The sequence below is a fragment of the Oncorhynchus clarkii genome, chromosome 17 (genome assembly GCF_045791955.1).
Source record: "Oncorhynchus clarkii lewisi isolate Uvic-CL-2024 chromosome 17, UVic_Ocla_1.0, whole genome shotgun sequence".
In the NCBI taxonomy this organism is placed as follows: Eukaryota; Metazoa; Chordata; class Actinopteri; order Salmoniformes; family Salmonidae; genus Oncorhynchus; species Oncorhynchus clarkii.
This window is the reverse complement of record NC_092163.1, coordinates 4,815,174-4,837,582: the sequence shown is the minus strand read 5'-3', so window position 1 is coordinate 4,837,582 and position 22,409 is coordinate 4,815,174. Positions and strand designations below refer to the sequence as shown.

The window sequence follows — 22,409 nt, the reverse complement described above, 5'->3', positions numbered from 1 at the left end:
CAGAACATGTGATAGCTTGCGCAAACAAACTCAATAAAGATGGCAGTGGTGGGATTTGAACCCACGCCTCCTTAGAGAATGGAGCCTAAATCCAGCGCCTTAGAACGCTCGGCCACACTACCCAGCTCTTGCAAGATTGCCAGACTTTCTCGTCAGTTACCTAGAGCGTCTGCAGTCCCTTGTATTTTAGTCTTTTTCATTTTCTTCTTTAAAATCTTTATGTATCTCATGTTGCTCTTGCGTCCTTCATCTTTTTTTGATTCTCTTTCTAAAAATCTTAATTTATCTGATGTTGCTCTTTCTTTCATCGTATAAACTTAGAATTAGTTTCTGCTTTTATGTCTGAAGCAGATTGAATTAGAAAAACACGGCAGATAATTGCAATAACAGACGTGGGAATGAGGGTAAAGGCTGGATTCCCTTTATTTGTCCGGTGTCCTTGGTGGCCTTGTTTGAAATTACATTACAGTTTTCTGTTTTCTGTTGAGAAAAAGTTGCAGCGGTGGACTTTGAACCGACACCTCCGAAAGACTGGGTCCTTAAATCCAGTTCTCTGGACAGCTCGCCCACAGTACCAACTGTTAGAATGGACTGCTGGGTCGTCCCACAGACCATCACAACTTTCCTTTTTTCCAATCAAGGATTTGACGTGAACAATCACCGGTAGGAGGTGCAACTGCCACCGTGGGGGCACAGGACTTGGTGGCTGTTTGGTTAAGGCGATGGACTACACTATTGAGTTGGAACCCCATTCGTGACACACAACATTGCTTCTTTTCTCCCTTGCATGGCCCTACATGAAAGTAAAAACGCTGAAATATAGCAGAACATGTGATAGCTTGCGCAAACAAACTCAATAAGGATGGCAGTGGTGGGATTTGTACCCACGCCTCCTTAGAGACTGGAGCCTTAATCCAGCGCCTTAGACCGCTCGGCCACACTACCCAGCTCTGGCAAAATATTCACACTTTCTCGTCAGTTACCTAGAGCGTTTGCACTCCCTTGTATTTTAGTCTTCTTTTTCATTTTCTTCTTTAAAATCTTTATGTATCTCATGTTGCTCTTGCGTCCTTCATCTTTTTTTTATTCTCTTTTTAAAAATCTTAATTTATCTGATGTTGCTCTTTCTTCCATCGTATAAACTTATAATTAGTTTCTGCTTTTATGTCTGAAGCAGATTGAATTAGAAAAACACGGCAGATAATTGCAATAACAGACGTGGGAATTAAATCAAATCAAATCAAATTTATTTATATAGCCCTTCGTACATCAGCTGATATCTCAAAGTGCTGTACAGAAACCCAGCCTAAAACCCCAAACAGCAAGCAATGCAGGTGTAGAAGCACGGTGGCTAGGAAAAACTCCCTAGAAAGGCCAAAACCTAGGAAGAAACCTAGAGAGGAACCAGGCTATGTGGGGTGGCCAGTCCTCTTCTGGCTGTGCCGGGTGGAGATTATAACAGAACATGGCCAAGATGTTCAAATGTTCATAAATGACCAGCATGGTCGAATAATAATAAGACAGAACAGTTGAAACTGGAGCAGCAGCACAGCCAGGTGGACTGGGGACAGCAAGGAGTCATCATGTCAGGTAGTCCTGGGGCATGGTCCTAGGGCTCAGGTCCTCCGAGAGAGAGAAAGAGAGAAGGAGAGAATTAGAGAACGCACACTTAGATTCACACAGGACACCGAATAGGACAGGAGAAGTACTCCAGATATAACAAACTGACCCTAGCCCCCCGACACATAAACTACTGCAGCATAAATACTGGAGGCTGAGACAGGAGGGGTCAGGAGACACTGTGGCCCACTCCGAGGACACCCCCGGACAGGGCCAAACAGGAAGGATATAACCCCACCCACTTTGCCAAAGCACAGCCCCCACACCACTAGAGGGATATCTTCAACCACCAACTTACCATCCTGAGACAAGGCTGAGTATAGCCCACAAAGGGCTCCGCCACGGCACAACCCAAGGGGGGGGGGCGCCAACGCAGACAGGATGACCTCATCAATGACTCAACCCACTCAGGTAACGCACCCCCTCCAGGGACGGCATGAGAGAGCCCCAGTAAAGCCAGTGACTCAGCCCCTGTAATAGGGTTAGAGGCAGAGAATCCCAGTGGAAAGAGGGGAACCGGCCAGGCAGAGACAGCAAGGGCGGTTCGTTGCTCCAGAGCCTTTCCGTTCACCCTCCCACTCCTGGGCCAGACTACACTCAATCATATGACCCACTGAAGAGATGAGTCTTCAGTAGAGACTTAAAGGTTGAGACCGAGTTTGCGTCTCTGACATGGGTAGGCAGACCGTTCCATAAAAATGGAGCTCTATAGGAGAAAGCCCTGCCTCCAGCTGTTTGCTTAAAAATTCTAGGGACAATTAGGAGGCCTGCGTCTTGTGACCGTAGCGTACGTGTAGGTATGTACGGCAGGACCAAATCAGAGAGATAGGTAGGAGCAAGCCCATGTAATGCTTTGTAGGTTAGCAGTAAAACCTTGAAATCAGCCCTTGCTTTGACAGGAAGCCAGTGTAGAGAGGCTAGCACTGGAGTAATATGATCAAATTTTTTGGTTCTAGTCAGGATTCTAGAAGCCGTATTTAGCACTAACTGAAGTTTATTTAGTGCTTTATCCGGGTAGCCGGAAAGTAGAGCATTGCAGTAGTCTAACGTGGAAGTGACAAAAGCATGGATAAATTTTTCTGCATCATTTTTGGACAGAAAGTTTCTGATTTTTGCAATGTTACGTAGATGGAAAAAAGCTGTCCTTGAAATGGTCTTGATATGTTCTTCAAAAGAGAGATCAGAGTCCAGAGTAACGCCGATGTCCTTCACAGTTTTATTTGAGACGACTGTACAACCATTAAGATTAATTGTCAGATTCAACAGAAGATCTCTTTGTTTCTTGGGACCTAGAACAAGCATCTCTGTTTTGTCCGAGTTTAAAAGTAGAAAGTTTGCAGCCATCCACTTCCTTATGTTAGTGTAAATTAGTGTAAAGGCTGGATTCCCTTTATTTGTCCGGTGTCCTTGGTGGCCTTGTTTGAAATTACATTACAGTTTTCTGTTGAGAAAAAGTTGCAGCGGTGGACTTTGAACCGACACCTCCGAAAGACTGGGTCCTTAAATCCAGTTCTCTGGACAGCTCGGCCACAGTTCCCACTGTTAAGATGGACTGCTTGGTCGTCGCACAGACCATCACAACTTTCCTTTTTTCCAATCAAGGATTTGACGTGAACAACCACCGGTAGGAGGTGCCACCGCGGGGGCACAGGACTTGGTGGCTGGTTGGTTAAGGCGATGGACTACACTATTGAGTTGGAACCCCATCCGTGACACACACCATTGCTTCTTTTCTCCCTTGCATGGGCGACATGAAAGTAAAAACGCTGAAATAACGCAGAACATGTGATAGCTTGCGCAAACATTAAGGCGATGGACTACACTATTGAGTTGGAACCCCATCAATGACACACATCATTGCTTCTTTTCACCCTTGCATGGGCGACATGAAAGTAAAAACGCTGAAATAACGCAGAACATGTGATAGCTTGCGCAAACAAACTCAATAAAGATGGCAGTGGTGGGATTTGAACCGACACTTCCGAAAGACTGGGTCCTTAAATCCAGTTCTCTGGACAGCTCGGCCACAGTTCCCACTGTTAAAATGGAATGCTTGGTCGTCGCACAGACCATCACAACTTTCCTTTTTTCCAATCAAGGAATTGACATGAACAACCACCAGTAGGAGGTGCAATTGCCACAGCGATGGCACAGGACTTGGTGGCTGGTTGGTTAAGGCGATGGACTACACTATTGAGTTGGAACCCCATCCGTGACACACACCATTGCTTCTTTTCTCCCTTGCATGGCCCTGCATGAAAGTAAAAACGCTGAAATAAAGCTTAACATGTGATAGCTTGCGCAAACAAACTCAATAAAGATGGCAGTGGTGGGATTTGAACCCACGCCTCCTTAGAGACTGGAGCCTTAATCCAGTTCTCTGGACAGCTCGGCCAAACTGTTAAAATGGAATGCTTGGTCGTCGCACAGACCATCACAACTTTCCTTTTTTCCAATCAAGGATTTGACGTGAACAACCACCGGTAGGAGGTGCAACTGCCCCCGCGGGGGCATAGGACTTGGTGGCTGGTTGGTTAAGGCGATGGACTACACTATTGAGTTGGAACCCCATCCGTGACACACAACATTGCTTCTTTTCTCCCTTGCATGGCCCTACATGAAAGTAAAAACGCTGAAATAAAGCAGAACATGTGATAGCTTGCGCAAACAAACTCAATAAAGATGGTAGTGGTGGGACTTGAACCCACGCCTCCTTAGAGACTGGAGCCTTAATCCAGCGCCTAAGACCGCTCGGCCACACTACCCAGCTCTGGCGAACTATTCACACTTTCTCGTCAGTTACCTAGAGCGTCTGCACTTCCTTGTATGTTAGTCCTCTTTTTCATTTTCTTCTTTAAAATCTTTATGTATCTCATGTTGCTCTTGCGTCCTTCATCTTTTTTTGATTCTCTTTTTAAAAATCTTGATTTATCTCATGTTGCTCTTTCTTCCATTGTGTACACTGAAAATTAGTTTCTGCTTTTATGTCTGAAGCAGATTGAATCTGAAAAAACACAGCAGATAATTTCAAAAACAGAGGTGGGAATTAGGGTAAAGGCTGGATTCCCTTTATTTGTCCGGTGTCCTTGGTGGCCTTGCTTGAAATTACATTACAGTTTTCTGTTGAGAAAAAGTTAAAGCGATGGACTTTGAACCCACACCTCCGAATGACTGGGTCCTTAAATCCAGTTCTCTGGACAGCTCGGACACAGTACCAACTGTTAAAATGGACTGCTGGGTAGTCCCACAGACCATCACAACTTTCCTTTTTTCCAATCAAGGATTTGACATGAACAACCACCGGTAGGAGGTGCAACTGCCACCGTGAGAGCACAGGACTTGGTGGCTGGTTGGTTAAGGCGACGGACTACACTATTGAGTTGGAACCCCATCCGTGACACACAACATTGCTTCTTTTCTCCCTTGCATGGCCCTGCATGAAAGTAAAAACGCTGAAATAAAGCAGAACATGTGATAGCTTGCGCAAACAAACTCAATAAAGATGGCAGTGGTGGGATTTGAACCCACGCCTCCTTAGAGACTGGAGCCTAAATCCAGCGCCTTAGACCACTCGGCCACACTACCCAGCTCTGGCAAGATATTCACACTTTCTCGTCAGTTACCTAGAGCGTCTGCACTTCCTTGTATTTTAGTCTTCTTTTTCATTTTCTTCTTTAAAATCTTTATGTATCTCATGTTGCTCTTGCGTCCTTTATCTTTTTTTGATTCTCTTTTTAAAAATCTTAATTTATCTGATGTTGCTCTTTCTTTCATTTTATAAACTGAGAATTAGTTTCTGCTTTTATGTCTGAAGCAGATTGAATTAGAAAAACACGGCAGATAATTGCAATAACAGACGTGGGAATTAGGGTAAAGGCTGGATTCCCTTTATTTGTCCGGTGTCCTTGGTGGCCTTGTTTGAAATGACATTACAGTTTTCTGTTGAGAAAAAGTTGCAGCGGTGGACTTTGAACCGACACCTCCGAAAGACTGGGTCCTTAAATCCAGTTCTCTGGACAGCTCGGACACAGTACCCACTGTTAAAATGGACTGCTTGGTCGTCGCACAGACCATCACAACTTTCCTTTTTTCCAATCAAGGATTTGACGTGAACAACTACCGAAGGAGGTGCAACTGCCACCGTGGGGGCACAGGACTTGGTGGCTGGTTGGTTAAGGCGATGGACTACACTATTGAGTTGGAACCCCATCCGTGACACACAACATTGCTTCTTTTCTCCCTTGCATGGCCCTGCATGAAAGTAAAAACGCTGAAATAAAGCAGAACATGTGATAGCTTGCGCAAACAAACTCAATAAAGATGGCAGTGGTGGGATTCGAACCCACGCCTCCTTAGAGACTGGAGCCTTGATCCAGCGCTTTAGACCGCTCGGCCACACTACCCAGCTCTGGAAAAACATTCACACTTTCTCTTCAGTTACCTAGAGCGTCTGCACTTCCTTGTATTTTAGTCTTCTTTTTCATTTTCTTCTTTAAAATCTTTATGTATCTCATGTTGCTCTTGCGTCCTTCATCTTTTTTTGATTCTCTTTTTAAAAATCTTAATGTATCTGATGTTGCTCTTTCTTCCATCGTATAAACTTAGAATTAGTTTCTGCTTTTATGTCTGAAGCAGATTGAATTAGAAAAACACGGCAGATAATTGCAATAATAGACGTGGGAATTAGGGTAAAGGCTGGATTCCCTTTATTTGTCCGGTGTCCTTTATTGGCCTTGTTTGAAATTACATTACAGTTTTCAGTTGAGAAAAAGTTGCAACGGCGGACTTTGAACCGACACCTCCGAAAGACCTGGTCCTTAAATCCAGTTCTCTGGACAGCTCGGCCACAGTACCCACTGTTAAAATGGACTGCTGGGTCGTCGCACAGACCATCACAACTTTCCTTTTTTCCAATCAAGGATTTGACATGAACAACCACCGGTAGGAGGTGCAACTGCCACCGTGAGAGCACAGGACTTGGTGGCTGGTTGGTTAAGGCGACGGACTGCACTATTGAGTTGGAACCCCATCCGTGACACACAACATTGCTTCTTTTCTCCCTTGCATGGCCCTACATGAAAGTAAAAACGCTGAAATAAAGCAGAACATGTGATAGCTTACGCAAACAAACTCAATAAAGATGGCAGTGGTGGGATTTGAACCCACGCCTCTTTAGAGACTGGAGCCTTAATCCAGCGCCTTAGACCGCTCGGCCACACTACCCAACTCTGGCAAAATATTCACACTTTCTCGTCAGTTACCTAGAGCGTCTGCACTCCCTTGTATTTTAGTCTTTTTCATTTTCTTCTTTAAAATCTTTATGTATCTCATGTTGCTCTTGCGTCCTTCATCTTTTTTTGATTCTCTTTTTAAAAATCTTAATTTATCTGATGTTGCTCTTTCTTCCATCGTATAAACTTAGAATTAGTTTCTGCTTTTATGTCTGAAGCAGATTGAATTAGAAAAACACGGCAGATAATTGCAATAACAGACGTGGGAATTAGGGTAAAGGCTGGATTCCCTTTATTTTCCGGTGTCCTTGGTGGCCTTGTTTGAAATTACATTACAGTTTTCTGTTGAGAAAAAGTTGCAGTGGTGGACTTTGAACCGACACCTCCGAAAGACTGGGTCCTTAAATCCAGTTCTCTGGACAGCTCGGCCACAGTTCCCACTGTTAAAATGGACTGCTTGATCGTCGCACAGACCATCACAACTTTCCTTTTTTCCAATCAAGGATTTGACGTGAACAACCACCGGTAGGAGGTGCAACTGCCACCGTGGGGGCACAGGACTTGGTGGCTGGTTGGTTAAGGCGATGGACTACACTATTGAGTTGGAACCCCATCCGTGACACACAACATTGCTTCTTTTCTCCCTTGCATGGCCCTACATGAAAGTAAAAACGCTGAAATAAAGCAGAACATGTGATAGCTTGCGCAAACAAACTCAATAAAGATGGCAGTGGTGGGATTTGAACCCACGCCTCCTTAGAGACTGGAGCCTTAATCCAGCGCCTTAGACCGCTCGGCCACACTACCATGCTCTGGCAAAATACTCACACTTTCTCGTCAGTTACCTAGAGCGTCTGCAGTCCCTTGTATTTTAGTCTTCTTTTTCATTTTCTTCTTTAAAATCTTTATGTATCTCATGTTGCTCTTGCGTCCTTCAACTTTTTTTGATTCTCTTTCTAAAAATGTTAATTTATCTGATGTTGCTCTTTCTTTCATCGTATAAACTTAGAATTAGTTTCTGCTTTTATGTCTGAAGCAGATTGAATTAGAAAAACACGGCAGATAATTGCAATAACAGACGTCGGAATTAGGGTAAAGGCTGGATTCCCTTTATTTGGCCGGTGTCCTTGGTGGCCTTGTTTGAAATTACATTACAGTTTTCTGTTGAGAAAAACTTGCAGCGGTGGACTTTGAACCGACACCTCCGAAAGACTGGGTCCTTAAATCCAGTTCTCTGGACAGCTCGGCCACAGTTCCCACTGTTAAAATAGACTGCTTGGTCATCGCACAGACCATCACAACTTTACTTTTTTCCAATCAAGGATTTGACGTGAACAACCACCGGTAGGAGGTGCAACTGCCACTGCGGGGGCACAGGACTTGGTGGCTGGTTGGTTAAGGCGATGGACTACACTATTGAGTTGGAACCCCATCCGTGACACACAACATTGCTTCTTTTCTCCCTTGCATGGCCCTACATGAAAGTAAAAACGCTGAAATAAAGCAGAACATGTGATAGCTTGCGCAAACAAACTCAATAAAGATGGCAGTGGTGGGATTTGAACCCACGCCTCCTTAGAGACTGGAGCCTTAATCCAGCACCTTAGACCGCTCGGCCACACTACCATGCTCTGGCAAAATACTCACACTTTCTCGTCAGTTACCTAGAGCGTCTGCACTCCCTTGTATTTTAGTCTTTTTCATTTTCTTCTTTAAAATCTTTATGTATCTCATGTTGCTCTTGCGTCCTTCATCTTTTTTTGATTCTCTTTCTAAAAATCTTAATTTATCTGATGTTGCTCTTTCTTTCATCGTATAAACTTAGAATTAGTTTCTGCTTTTATGTCTGAAGCAGATTGAATTAGAAAAACACGGCAGATAATTGCAATTACAGACGTGGGAATTAGGGTAAAGGCTGGATTCCCTTTATTTGTCCGGTGTCCTTGGTGGCCTTGTTTGAAATTACATTACAGTTTTCTGTTGAGAAAAAGTTGCAGCGGTGGACTTTGAACCGACACCTCCGAAAGACTGGGTCCTTAAATCCAGTTCTCTGGACAGCTCGGCCACAGTTCCCACTGTTAAAATGGACTGCTTGGTCTTCGCACAGGCCATCACAACTTTCCTTTTTTCCAATCAAGGATTTGACGTGAACAACCACCGGTAGGAGGTGCAACTGCCACCGCGGGGGCACAGGACTTGGTTGCTGGTTGGTTAAGGCGATCGACTACACTATTGAGTTGGAACCCCATCCGTGACACACAACATTGCTTCTTTTCTCCCTTGCATGGCCCTGCATGAAAGTAAAAACGCTGAAATAAAGCAGAACATGTGATAGCTTGCGCAAACAAACTCAATAAAGATGGCAGTGGTGGGAATTGAACCCACGCCTCCTTATAGACTGGAGCCTAAATCCAGCGCCTTAGACAGCTCGGCCACACTACCCAGCTCTGGGAAGATTGCCAGACTTTCTCGTCAGTTACCTAGAGCGTCTGCAGTCCCTTGTATTTTAGTCTTCTTTTTCATTTTCTTCTTTAAAATCTTTATGTATCTCATGTTGCTCTTGCGTCCTTCATCTTTTTTTGATTCTCTTTTTAAAAATCTTAATTTATCTGACGTTGCTCTTTCTTCCATCGTATAAACTTAGAATTAGTTTCTGCTTTTATGTCTGAAGCAGATTGAATTAGAAAAACACGGCAGATAATTGCAATAACAGACGTGGGAATTAGGGTAAAGGCTGGATTCCCTTTATTTTCCGGTGTCCTTGGTGGCCTTATTTGAAATTACATTACAGTTTTCTGTTGAGAAAAAGTTGCAGCAGTGGACTTTGAACCGACACCTCCGAAAGACTGGGTCCTTAAATCCAGTTCTCTGGACAGCTCGGCCACAGTTCGCACTGTTAAAATGGACTGCTTGGTCGTCGCACAGACCATCACAACTTTCCTTTTTTCCAATCAAGGATTTGACGTGATAAACCACCGGTAGGAGGTGCAACTGCCACCGCGGGGGCACAGGACTTGGTGGCTGGTTGGTTAAGGTGATGGACTACACTATTGAGTTGGAACCCCATCCGTGACACACAACATTGCTTCTTTTCTCCCTTGCATGGGCAACATGAAAGTAAAAAGCCAAACAAACTCAATTTAGATGGCAATCGTGGGATTTGAACCCACGCCTCCTTAGAGACTGGAGCCTTAATCCAGCGCCTTAGACCGCTCGGCCACACTACCCAGCTCTGGCAGAATATTCACACTTTCTCGTCAGTTACCTAGAGCGTCTGCACTCCCTTGAATTTTAGTCTTCTTTATCATTTTCTTCTTTAAAATCTTTATGTATCTCATGTTGCTCTTGCGTCCTTCATCTTTTTTTGATTCTCTTTTTAAAAATCTTAATTTATCTGACGTTCCCTTTATTTGTCCGGTGTCCTTGGTGGCCTTGTTTGAAATTACATTACAGTTTTCTGTTGAGAAAAAGTTGCAGCGGTGGACTTTGAACCGACACCTCCGAAAGACTGGTTCTTTAAATCAAGTACTCTGGACAGCTCTGCCACAGTACCCACTGTTAAAATGGACTGCTTGGTCGTCGCACAGACCATCACAACTTTCCTTTTTTCCAATCAAGGATTTGACGTGAACAACCACCGGTAGGAGGTGCAACTGCCACCGCAGGGGCACAGGACTTGGTGGCTGGTTGGTTAAGGCGATGGACTACACTATTGAGTTGGAACCCCATCCGTGACACACAACATTGCTTCTTTTCTCCCTTGCATGGGCGACATGAAAGTAAAAACCCTGAAATAAAGCAGAACATGTGATAGCTTGCGCAAACAAACTCAATAAAGATGGCAGTGGTTGGATTTGAACCCACGCCTCCTTAAAGACTGTATTTCCTACAGAGCCTCCTTAAAGACTATATTTCCCACAGAGCTAGAATTACTCTGAAAATTGTTATAGAACCGCATATATTCACTGATATATTGTTCCAAAAGGAAATCGCCGAATCATTTCTAGAAAATACCTAAACGAATCGCTGAACAAATTCAAATAAAATACCGGAGAAACACACACGTGGCGGGCGTCACATACTGATAACCCCCTTTGTATGCGAGGGTGGGGGTGGAAGAGATAAGCCATAGCCAGTACAGCAGTACATCCCTGGTCTCGACCAGGGACGGGCTAAGCATACAACGATAGAAATAAACACCACATAGTAAGGATTGAATATACCTAAATAACGCATTATACACATTATCAGACGACTTAGATAAAATGTCTGCAGCCACCACGCCCAAACTAAAATTCAATGAATATTTAGATCAGAGTATGATTGATAGAGCGGGAGGTAAAGAACAGTATGGGAAAGTGGAGAAAGTTTGGAAAGGATTACGAATAAAATGGACACATGCAGGTTATTTTAGCGGAGGACCCCCTACAGGGGGGAAACTCCAAGATATGCAGACAGAATTAGAGGACGCAGTAGAGCATGCAAAAGCGAGTGAGGCGGAGAGAAACAAGATACACAGGTTCAAAAAAGTAGGTACAAGAGAGAGAGAGAGAGCGGAGGGGGAGCTCAAGATAGGGACATGGGCCATACAGGAGAGTAGCAGGGTGCTACCCAAAAACACACCAGACATGATGTGCGTGGCTATGGTGGCGTCGGGGGATGTTAAAGCTCCACCTGAGAACTTGCCCACGGCTCCCCCTGTGGCCGTTTCTCCCTCACTATATCCACAATTGACAATGGAGGCAGTTCAGCCCCCGCCATACTCAAAGGGACAAAATCACCGGAGCCCGTCACACAACCCATTCCTGCCCAGGGCACCTCCCACAATACAGGCTCCAGTTCTGAGAATAGACCAAGGGGAAATGACACTGGGGATAACGGCTGGCCATATGGTATGTGAACAGTACGAAACTGGGATTCCAGGAGCAGGAGACCTCCCCCAGGAACGGAGGCCGCAATGCTCCTCTGTGAACTCTCTCACCTCTGAAACCAGAGGACACCTACAAACAAGATTAGATTCAAACCACTTCTATCAGACGGATAGGGAGGACTGTCATCAGAACATGGATATCGAAAACGAAGAAGAAATTGACACGGTGCTCACCCCAGCTCCGATGGGAGCTCCAAACGTGACTAAGATGCAGGAGCTGCTGAAATCATCAATAGCTCGAGCTAAGGAACTCAGGGAGCTAATAGCTAACCAAGATAACAACAGAGAGGGAGCCTACCGAGTGGAAGGCATAATGAGAGGAACAGTAACCGAAGTTACCGAATCAATGGGGTCCGAAACACTCCGTCGGTCCTCCAGAATTGCTGATAGAAGAGAGCGAGAGCAGGAGATGGCAGGACAGTACCCCCTGCGACCGACACCAGGTGATGCACACACTGTGGAGTACCAGCCCTGGAAAATGACTGATTTAACAACACTGATGGGACAGATGCCTAGCCTACATGGAGGAGCTTCAGCGTGGCTACTTCAACTGCAGACACTTACGTCAGGCCTGCAACTCTGCCTAGGAGACATGAAAGCACTTCTAGCAACAGCCACCGACCACGGAACCATGGAGGTCCTCATGACAGCAGCTGACCTTGGATGGCGGGCCCCAACACTGCCCATAGACCACTTCCGTACCAGATTATGGGAAGTTCTACGGAGAGCATACCCTACAGAAAGAAACCATGCCACCTTATCCTCCTTTACAATCAACCCAGGTGAGCAACCTGCAGCATACCTGGACAGGGCTAAGACCACATGGAGATCGGTCCACGAAGAACCATTCGATCACACTGATACCACACTCAGAATGTGGAAGGAAATGGTGGTCAACGGGTGTCCTGGAGATGTTAAAACCAAACTCAGAGGAACGGTAGGGTTGATTGCACTTCCTCTGACCCAATTCAATACGCATGTGCACCACCATGTGACCCAGCACAACAAGGAAAGAGGGGGTGCTGAGAGCCAGGTGCAGTCCCTCCAGGTACAACTCCTGAAACTCCAATTGAAGGAAGCACAACAAGGAGAAAAACCTAAGAAACAGATGGTGGCGGAAGAAACGAAGGAGACAGGCACCAAAACAGACATCTCTCAAATAGTGGCCCAGACTATCTCCCAGATGATTCAACAGCAGGCCGGTCCTCAACCAGCCAACCCGGGGCCTACTCCAGTGGGGCAACCTGGAGTTACTCTGCCTTGGTATCCCCCGCAACCACAACTTGCATACCAGCCGCAACGGATACCAGGCCATCCAAGAGGAGGGGTTTGTTTCAACTGTAGAACTCCAGGGCACTACTCACAAGAGTGTCCATACCCACTCACACCACAACAACGCCAGTGGAACTCTACGAGAGGTCCATATGGGAAGGAAAGGGGTGGAAATAGACCTCAACAGTACGAACATCAGAAACCAGGACCCACACCCATGCATCAGCAACCCGCATACAACCAACCGCAGTTCCAGGGAATGACTGGGAACACCATCCCCTGGCCATAAAAATGCCCACCACCCACGGCAGAAGAAGGAAACAGCAACTCCCAGACGGTTCACATGTCACCCTTGAATCAGCCATCATCCCTTAACCAGCATCAGCCCAATTAGCTGAAATCATTGGATTGACGCAGGTCCTCATCAGAGGAAAAGGAAAGACTGAATATCTATACAGACTCAGCCCACGCCCATGAAGCAGGCCACACTGATGGACCCAGGACTTTTATGAGAAACACATGGCCCCACACACGAAGGCAAACTAAAGACCCTCCAAAAAGGCCTCGCACATCTGGTGGCACCCTCACATAAAAAATATGACTGACTTATTTTATGACAATGATTTATTTTGTGACGAATGCAATGTTTGTGACAGACACAACCCAAAGAAACCATATCGAACACCAATGGGCTCATACTTAATACCTAATGCATGTTTTCAGGATATTAGTATAGACTACACCGACATGGGCCCCGACAATTTATCTAAAGGCAAACGCTATCTCCTAGTTATAGTAGATAGGTTCTCCAAATGGGTAGAGGCAATACTAACAAAAGGGGAGGATGCTAGGTCAGTCTTTGAGTGGCTACAAACCAAACTAATACCCAGGTATGGCATCCCAAGACAAATCAAATTTGACAAATGGCTCACATTTAACAAACACCTGAGACAGGTGGAAGAAAGATTTGGCATAACCCACAGATTTGGATCTGTGTACAGGCCCCAATCCCAAAATCTGGTGGAACGTCAAACCAAAAGCAAAAGCTAAGATAGCTAAAGGATGTGCCTCATGGGATAATGACTGGTAGAGTCATGCATGGTCCACCAAGGGAGGGAGGTCATATGCCCGCCCTTGATGTACAACAAATTGTAATGTCTAATTATGTGAAAAAACTGACGGTTCTCTCTGCAGAATTCTCTACCCAGGTTCACAAGGTCCAGGAGGGGGAGCTGCCGGGGGACACGCCACTACTGAAGGTAAAGGTTGGTGACTGGGTGAGGGTTAAAGTCCACAAGAGAAAGTGGCTGGAACCCAGGTGGACTGGACCGTACGAAGTGAAGGAGGTTACTTCACACTCAGTCCAGGTCAAAGGTAAATCAGGCGCACCTTGGCGCCTTACACATTGCACCCCAGCCCCAATTCCTTCTAGAACACTGACTGAAGTCAGAGCTGATTTGAGCGGCCTAAATTCGATTCCAAATGAAGACACTCCTTCCTCAGGTGATGCGGCATCAAACTCCGCCTCCCCTGAGAAGGGAACCTCGCCCAGTTAGAGGGAAATTTCTCCCTCTCTGGGTGAGGCTGGGGTTATCTGGTCCTTTATTTGTGATATTCCTACTGATATTTGGAGTAACCCTAGGACTTTCACATGGTTAATTGAACAACTATTTCACCCTGCCACATCACGTACACCAACCCCTACACATGTCCCTAACTCCTTTCCTGATATCACTCCCTCCAATCACTCCCGTCCCAAACGTAGCACTACACCTACAGACCCACCATGCAAACCAGACAAGGTTAGGAGCACCACCTTATGTATACCCACGATTGCAACCGACACCTTTCTGCTATAGTTTTCACGACTAATAGACGTGAAGAGAGGGATTTGTTATATAAGTATTCATACACATAGCTCATATAAACAAAGACATTCCATCGTAAGAACACATACACCCAGCCACAAGACTGACCCCCTCTATTGGTCGGATGCTCAGGATAAGGCTCTGCTGTGCACCAATGGGGCTTCTGCTCTGGCTAGAGCAAGGCCCGCCTCCAACCCTCCGACCAGTCAAGACCGAAACGACAAGACTCCACCTACTTTATTCTATGTATAAAAATGAATGTAACCGTTGTATAAGGCCTCTTTTTCACCTGACTCCTTGCCGAGTTATGTGAACTAGGTCAGTGCACGTAAAACTGCAGAACAAGATATCTTTGACTCATTAAAACTGTCTTTTGTTACAACTGAAATCCACTCTGTCCAGCGTCCGTGATTGGGTCTCAACTCTCCAGTGTTTAAACACTAACAGAACCCAATCTGTGCCACACAGCATTTGCTAATTTCTCCCTTGCATGGGCGACATGAAAGTAAAAACGCTGAAATAAAGCAGAACATGTGATAGTTTGCACAAACAAACTCAATGTAGATGGCAGTGGTGGGATTTGAACCCACGCCTCCTTAGAGACTGGAGCCTTAATCCAGCGCCTTAGACCGCTCGGCCACACTACCCAGCTGTGGCAAAATATTCACACTTTCTCGTCAGTTACCTAGAGCGTCTGCACTCCCTTGTATTTTAGTCTTCTTTTTCATTTTCTTCTTTAAAATCTTTATGTATCTCATGTTGCTCTTGCGTCCTTCATCTTTTTTTGATTCTCTTTTTAAAAATCTTAATTTATCTGATGTTGCTCTTTCTTTCATCGTATAAACTTAGAATTAGTTTCTGCTTTTATGTCTGAAGCAGATTGAATTAGAAAAACACGGCAGATAATTGCAATAACAGACGTGGGAATTAGGGTAAAGGCTGGATTCCCTTTATTTGTCCGGTGTCCTTGGTGGCCTTGTTTGAAATTACATTACAGTTTTCTGTTGAGAAAAAGTTGCAGTGGTGGACTTTGAACCGACAACTCTGAAAGACTGGGTCCTTAAATCCAGTTCTCTGGAAAGCTCGCCCACAGTACCAACTGTTAAAATGGACTGCTGGGTCGTCCCACAGACCATCACAACTTTCCTTTTTTCCAATCAAGGAATTGACATGAACAACCACCAGTAGGAGGTGCAATTGCCAGCGCGGGGGCACAGGACTTGGTGGCTGGTTGGTTAAGGCGACGGACCACACCACTGAGTTGGAACCCCATCCGTGACACACAACATTGCTTCTTTTCTCCATTGCATGGCCCTGCATGAAAGTAAAAACGCTGAAATAAAGCAGAACATGTGATAGCTTGCGCAAACAAACTCAATAAAGATGGCAGTGGTGGGATTAAAAACCACGCCTCCTTAGAGACCGGAGCCTAAATCCAGCGCCTTAGACCGCTCGGCCACACTACCCAGCTCTGGCAAGATTTCCACACTTTCTCGTCAGTTACCTAGAGCGTCTGCACTCCCTTGTATTTTAGTCTTCTTTTTCATTTTCTTCTTTAAAATCTTTATGTATCTCATGTTGCTCTTGCTTCCATCGTATAAACTTAGAATTGGTTTCTGTTTTTATGTCTGAAGCAGATTGAATTAGAAAAACACGGCAGATAATTGCAATAACAGACGTGGGAATGAGGGTAAAGGCTGGATTCCCTTTATTTGTCCGGTGTCCTTGGTGGCCTTGTTTGAAATTACATTACAGTTTTCTGTTGAGAAAAAGTTGTAGTGGTGGACTTTGAACCGACACCTCTGAAAGACTGGGTCCTTAAATCCAGTTCTCTGGACAGCTTGGCCACAGTTCCCACTGTTAAAATAGACTGCTTGGTCATCGCACAGACCATCACAACTTTCCTTTTTTCCAATCAAGGATTTGACGTGAACAACTACCGGTAGGAGGTGCAACTGCCACCGTGGGGGCACAGAACTTGGTGGCTGGTTGGTTAAGGCGATGGACTACACTATTGAGTTGGAACCCCATCCGTGACACACAACATTGCTTCTTTTCTCCCTTGCATTGCCCTGCATGAAAGTAAAAACACTGAAATAAAGCAGAACATGTGATAGCTTGCGCAAACAAACTCAATAAAGATGGCAGTGGTGGGATTTGAACCCACGCCTCCTTAGAGACTGGAGCCTAAATCCAGCGCCTTAGACCGCTCGGCCACACTACCCAGCTCTGGCAAGATTTCCACACTTTCTCGTCAGTTACCTAGAGCGTCTGCACTCCCTTGTATTTCAGTCTTCTTTTTCATTTTCTTCTTTAAAATCTTTATGTATCTCATGCTTCCGTCATCTTGCTTCCGTCATCTTTTTTTGAATCTCTTTTTAAAAATCTTAATTTATCTCATGTTACTCTCTCTTCCATTGTGTACACTGAAAATTAGTTTCTGCTTTTACGTCTGAAGCAGATTGAATTTGAAAAACACAGCAGATAATTGCAATAACAGACGTGGGAATTAGGGTAAAGGCTGGATTCCCTTTATTTGTCCGGTGTCCTTGGTGGCCTTGTTTGAAATTACATTACAGTTTTCTGTTGAAAAAAAGTTGCAGTAGTGGACTTCGACCCCACACCTCTGAAAGACTGGATCCTTAAATCCAGTGCTCTGGACAGCTCGGCCACAGTTCCCACTGTTAAAATGGAATGATTGGTCGTCGCACAGACCATCACAACTTTCCTTTTTTCCAATCAAGGAATTGACATGAACAACCACCAGTAGGAGGTGCAATTGCCACAGCGGGGGCACAGGACTTGGTGGCTGGTTGGTTAAGGAGATGGACTACACTATTGAGTTGGAACCCCATCCGTGACACACATCATTGCTTCTTTTCTCCCTTGCATGGCCCTACATGAAAGTAAAAACACCGAAATAAAGCAGAACATGTGATAGCTTGCGCAAACAAACTCAATAAAGATGGCAGTGGTGGGATTTGAACCCACGCCTCCTTAGAGACTGGAGCCTTAATCCAGCGCCTTAGACCGCTCGGCCACACTACCCAGCTCTGGGGAACTATTCACACTTTCTCGTCAGTTACCTAGAGCGTCTGCACTCCCTTGAATTTTAGTCTTCTTTTTCATTTTCTTCTTTAAAATCTTTATGTATCTCATGTTGCTCTTGCGTCCTTCATCTTTTTTTGATTCTCTTTTTAAAAATCTTGATTTATCTCATGTTGCTCTTTCTTCCATTGTGTACACTGAAAATTAGTTTCTGCTTTTATGTCTGAAGCAGATTGAATCTGAAAAACACAGCAGATAATTTCAAAAACAGAGGTGGGAATTAGGGTAAAGGCTGGATTCCCTTTATTTGTCCGGTGTCCTTGGTGGCCTTGTTTGAAATTACATTACAGTCTTCTGTTGAGAAAAGTTGCAGCGGTGGACTTTGAACCGACACCTCCGAAAGACTGGGTCCTTAAATCCAGTTCTCTGGACAGCTCGGCCACAAAACCAACTGTTAAAATGGACTGCTGGGTCGTCCCACAGACCATCACAACTTTCCTTTTTTCCAATCAAGGATTTGACATGAACAACCACCGGTAGGAGGTGCAACTGCCACCGTGAGAGCACAGGACTTGGTGGCTGGTTGGTTAAGGCGATGGACTACACTATTGAGTTGGAACCCCATCCGTGACACACATCATTGCTTCTTTTCTCCCTTGCATGGCTCTACATGAAAGTAAAAACGCTGAAATAAAGCAGAACATGTGATATCTTGCGCAAACAAACTCAATAAAGATGGCAGTGGTGGGATTTGAACCCACGCCTCCTTAGAGACTGGAGCCTTAATCCAGCGCCTTATAACAGACGTGGGAATTAGGATAAAGGCTGGATTCCCTTTATTTGTCCGGTGTCCTTGGTGGCCTTGTTTGAAATTACATTACAGTCTTCTGTTGAGAAAAGTTGCAGCGGTGGACTTTGAACCGACACCTCCGAAAGACTGGGTCCTTAAATCCAGTTCTCTGGACAGCTCGGCCACAAAACCAACTGTTAAAATGGACTGCTGGGTCGTCCCACAGACCATCACAACTTTCCTTTTTTCCAATCAAGGATTTGACATGAACAACCACCGGTAGGAGGTGCAACTGCCACCGTGAGAGCACAGGACTTGGTGGCTGGTTGGTTAAGGCGATGGACTACTCTATTGAGTTGGAACCCCATCCGTGACACACATCATTGCTTCTTTTCTCCCTTGCATGGCTCTACATGAAAGTAAAAACGCTGAAATAAAGCAGAACATGTGATATCTTGCGCAAACAAACTCAATAAAGATGGCAGTGGTGGGATTTGAACCCACGCCTCCTTAGAGACTGGAGCCTTAATCCAGCGCCTTAGACCGCTCGGCCACACTACCCAGCTCTGGAAAGACTTCCACACTTTCTCATCAGTTACCTAGAGCGTCTGCACTTCCTTGTATTTTAGTCTTCTTTTTCATTTTCTTCTTTAAAATCTTTATGTATCTCATGTTGCTCTTGCGTTCTTCATCTTTTTTTGATTCTCTTTTTAAAAATCTTAATTTATCTGATGTTGCTCTTTCTTCCATCGTATACACTTAGAATTAGTTTCTGCTTTTGTGTCTGAAGCAGATTGAATTAGAAAAACACGGCAGATAATTGCAATAACAGACGTGGGAGTTAGGGTAAAGGCTGGATTCCCTTTATTTTCCGGTGTCCTTGGTGGCCTTGTTTGAAATTACATTACAGTTTTCTGTTGAGAAAAAGTTGCAGCGGTGGACTTTGAACCGACACCTCCGAAAGACTGGGTCCTTAAATCCAGTTCTCTGGACAGCTCGGCCACAGTTCCCACTGTTAAAATGGACTGCTGGGTCGTCGCACAGACCATCACAACTTTCCTTAATTCCAATCAAGGATTTGACGTGAACAACCACCGGTAGGAGGTGCAACTGCCACCGTGAGAGCACAGGACTTGGTGGCTGGTTGGTTAAGGCGATGGACTACACTATTGAGTTGGAACCCCATCTGTGACACAGAACATTGATTTTTTTCTCCCTTGCATGGCCCTGCATGAAAGTAAAAACACCGAAATAAAGCAGAACATGTGATAGCTTGCGCAAACAAACTCAATAAAGATGGCAGTTGTGGGATTTGAACCCACGCCTCCTTAGAGACTGGAGCCTAAATCCAGCGCCTTAGACCGCTCGGCCACACTACCCAGCTCTGGCAAAATATTCACACTTTCTCGTCAGTTACCTAGAGCGTCTGCACTTCCTTGTATTTCAGTCTTCTTTTTCATTTTCTTCTTTAAAATCTTTATGTATCTCATGTTGCTCTTGCGTTCTTCATCTTTTTTTGATTCTCTTTTTAAAAATCTTAATTTATCTGATGTTGCTCTTTCTTCCATCGTATAAACTTAGAATTAGTTTCAGGTTTTATGTCTGAAGAAGATTGAATTAGAAAAACACTGCAGATAATTGCAATAACAGACGTGGGAATTAGGGTAAAGGCTGGATTCCCTTTATTTGTCCGGTGTCCTTGGTGGCCTTGTTTGAAATTACATTACAGTTTTCTGTTGAGAAAAAGTTAAAGCGGTAGACTTTGATCCCACACCTCTGAAAGACTGGATCCTTAAATCCAGTTCTCTGGACAGCTCGGCCACAGTACCAACTGTTAAAATGGACTGCTGGGTCGTCCCACAGACCATCACAACTTTTCTTAATTCCAATCAAGGATTTGACATGAACAACCACCGGTAGGAGGTGCAACTGCCACCGTGAGAGCACAGGACTTGGTGGCTGGTTGGTGAAGGCGATGGACTACACTATTGAGTTGGAACCCCATCCGTGACACAGAACATTGATTTTTTTCTCCCTTGCATGGCCCTGCATGAAAGTAAAAACACCGAAATAAAGCAGAACATGTGATAGCTTGCGCAAACAAACTCAATAAAGATGGCAGTGGTGGGATTTGAACCCACGCCTCCTTAGAGACTGGAGCCTAAATCCAGCGCCTTAGACCGCTCGGCCACACTACCCAGCTCTGGCAAAATATTCACACTTTATCGTCAGTTACCTAGAGCGTCTGCACTCCCTTGTATTTCAGTCTTCTTTTTCATTTTCTTCTTTAAAATCTTTATGTATCTCATGTTGCTCTTGCTTCCGTCATCTTTTTTTGAATCTCTTTTTAAAAATCTTAATTTATCTCATGTTACTCTCTCTTCCATTGTGTACACTGAAAATTAGTTTCTGCTTTTACGTCTGAAGCAGATTGAATTAGAAAAACACGGCAGATAATTGCAATAACAGACGTGGGAATCAGGGTAAAGGCTGGATTCCCTTTATTTGTCCGGTGTCCTTGGTGGCCTTGTTTGAAATTACATTACAGTTTTCTTTTGAGAAAAAGTTGCAGTAGTGGACTTCGACCCCACACCTCCGAAAGACTGGATCCTTAAATCCAGTGCTCTGGACAGCTCGTCCACAGTTCCCACTGTTAAAATGGACTGCTGGGTGGTCGCACAGACCATCACAACTTTCCTTTTTTCCAATCAAGGATTTGACGTGAACAACCACCGGTAGAAGGTGCAACTGCCACCGCAGGGGCACAAGACTTGGTGGCTGGTTGGTTAAGGCGATGGACTACACTATTGAGATGGAACCCCATCCGTGACCAACAACATTGCTTCTTTTCTCCCTTGCATGGCCCTGCATGAAAGTAAAAACGTTGAAATAAAGCAGAACATATGATAGCTTGCGCAAACAAACTCAATAAAGATGGCAGTGGTGGGATTTGAACCCACGCCTCCTTAGAGACTGGAGCCTTAATCCAGCGCCTTAGACCGCTCGGCCACACTACCCAGCTCTGGGGAAATATTCACACTTTCTCGTCAGTTACCTAGAGCGTCTGCACTTCCTTGTATTTTAGTCCTCTTTTTCATTTTCTTCTTAAAAATCTTTATGTATCTCATGTTGCTCTTGCGTCCTTCATCTTTTTTTGATTCTCTTTTTAAAAATCTTGATTTGTCTCATGTTGCTCTCTCTTCCATTGTGTACACTGAAAATTAGTTTCTGCTTTTATGTCTGAAGCAGATTGAATCTGAAAAACACAGCAGATAATTTCAAAAACAGAGGTGGGAATTAGGGTAAAGGCTGGATTCCCTTTATTTGTCCGGTGTCCTTGGTGGCCTTGTTTGAAATTACATTACAGTTTTCTGTTGAGAAAAAGTTGCAGCGGTGGACTTTGAACCGATACCTCCGAAAGACTGTGTCCTTAAATCCAGTTCTCTGGACAGCTCGGCCACAGTACCAACTGTTGAAATGGACTGCTAGGTCTTCGCACAGCCTAGGACAACTTTCCTTGTCTACAATCAGGCTTTGACGTGAACAACCACCGGTAGGAGGTGCAACTGCCACCGTGAGAGCACAGGACTTGGTGGCTGGTTGGTTAAGGCGATGGACTACACTATTGAGTTGGAACCCCATCCGTGACA

The 22,409-nt window shown here is 44.8% G+C and overlaps 17 non-coding genes across 17 annotated transcripts; all 17 read right to left on the bottom strand.

The window, feature by feature from the left end:
• Positions 1-40: 40 nt before the first annotated feature.
• Positions 41-122, bottom strand: trnal-uag (transfer RNA leucine (anticodon UAG)). Its single transcript has one exon. It is a non-coding gene; the product is annotated as a tRNA-Leu (tRNA).
• A 741-nt stretch (positions 123-863) lies between these two features.
• trnal-aag (transfer RNA leucine (anticodon AAG)) lies at positions 864-945 on the bottom strand. Its single transcript has one exon. It is a non-coding gene; the product is annotated as a tRNA-Leu (tRNA).
• Positions 946-4,303: 3,358 nt separating this feature from the next.
• trnal-aag (transfer RNA leucine (anticodon AAG)) lies at positions 4,304-4,385 on the bottom strand. Its single transcript has one exon. It is a non-coding gene; the product is annotated as a tRNA-Leu (tRNA).
• A 738-nt stretch (positions 4,386-5,123) lies between these two features.
• On the bottom strand, positions 5,124-5,205 carry trnal-uag (transfer RNA leucine (anticodon UAG)). The gene has a single exon. It is a non-coding gene; the product is annotated as a tRNA-Leu (tRNA).
• Positions 5,206-5,941: 736 nt separating this feature from the next.
• Positions 5,942-6,023, bottom strand: trnal-aag (transfer RNA leucine (anticodon AAG)). Its single transcript has one exon. It is a non-coding gene; the product is annotated as a tRNA-Leu (tRNA).
• Positions 6,024-6,761: 738 nt separating this feature from the next.
• On the bottom strand, positions 6,762-6,843 carry trnal-aag (transfer RNA leucine (anticodon AAG)). The gene has a single exon. It is a non-coding gene; the product is annotated as a tRNA-Leu (tRNA).
• Positions 6,844-7,576: 733 nt separating this feature from the next.
• On the bottom strand, positions 7,577-7,658 carry trnal-aag (transfer RNA leucine (anticodon AAG)). Its single transcript has one exon. It is a non-coding gene; the product is annotated as a tRNA-Leu (tRNA).
• Positions 7,659-8,395: 737 nt separating this feature from the next.
• trnal-aag (transfer RNA leucine (anticodon AAG)) lies at positions 8,396-8,477 on the bottom strand. Its single transcript has one exon. It is a non-coding gene; the product is annotated as a tRNA-Leu (tRNA).
• A 734-nt stretch (positions 8,478-9,211) lies between these two features.
• Positions 9,212-9,293, bottom strand: trnal-uag (transfer RNA leucine (anticodon UAG)). Its single transcript has one exon. It is a non-coding gene; the product is annotated as a tRNA-Leu (tRNA).
• A 703-nt stretch (positions 9,294-9,996) lies between these two features.
• trnal-aag (transfer RNA leucine (anticodon AAG)) lies at positions 9,997-10,078 on the bottom strand. Its single transcript has one exon. It is a non-coding gene; the product is annotated as a tRNA-Leu (tRNA).
• Positions 10,079-15,486: 5,408 nt separating this feature from the next.
• trnal-aag (transfer RNA leucine (anticodon AAG)) lies at positions 15,487-15,568 on the bottom strand. Its single transcript has one exon. It is a non-coding gene; the product is annotated as a tRNA-Leu (tRNA).
• A 1,495-nt stretch (positions 15,569-17,063) lies between these two features.
• Positions 17,064-17,145, bottom strand: trnal-uag (transfer RNA leucine (anticodon UAG)). Its single transcript has one exon. It is a non-coding gene; the product is annotated as a tRNA-Leu (tRNA).
• A 742-nt stretch (positions 17,146-17,887) lies between these two features.
• trnal-aag (transfer RNA leucine (anticodon AAG)) lies at positions 17,888-17,969 on the bottom strand. Its single transcript has one exon. It is a non-coding gene; the product is annotated as a tRNA-Leu (tRNA).
• Positions 17,970-19,238: 1,269 nt separating this feature from the next.
• On the bottom strand, positions 19,239-19,320 carry trnal-aag (transfer RNA leucine (anticodon AAG)). The gene has a single exon. It is a non-coding gene; the product is annotated as a tRNA-Leu (tRNA).
• Positions 19,321-20,056: 736 nt separating this feature from the next.
• Positions 20,057-20,138, bottom strand: trnal-uag (transfer RNA leucine (anticodon UAG)). Its single transcript has one exon. It is a non-coding gene; the product is annotated as a tRNA-Leu (tRNA).
• A 737-nt stretch (positions 20,139-20,875) lies between these two features.
• Positions 20,876-20,957, bottom strand: trnal-uag (transfer RNA leucine (anticodon UAG)). Its single transcript has one exon. It is a non-coding gene; the product is annotated as a tRNA-Leu (tRNA).
• Positions 20,958-21,694: 737 nt separating this feature from the next.
• Positions 21,695-21,776, bottom strand: trnal-aag (transfer RNA leucine (anticodon AAG)). Its single transcript has one exon. It is a non-coding gene; the product is annotated as a tRNA-Leu (tRNA).
• Positions 21,777-22,409: the final 633 nt, after the last annotated feature.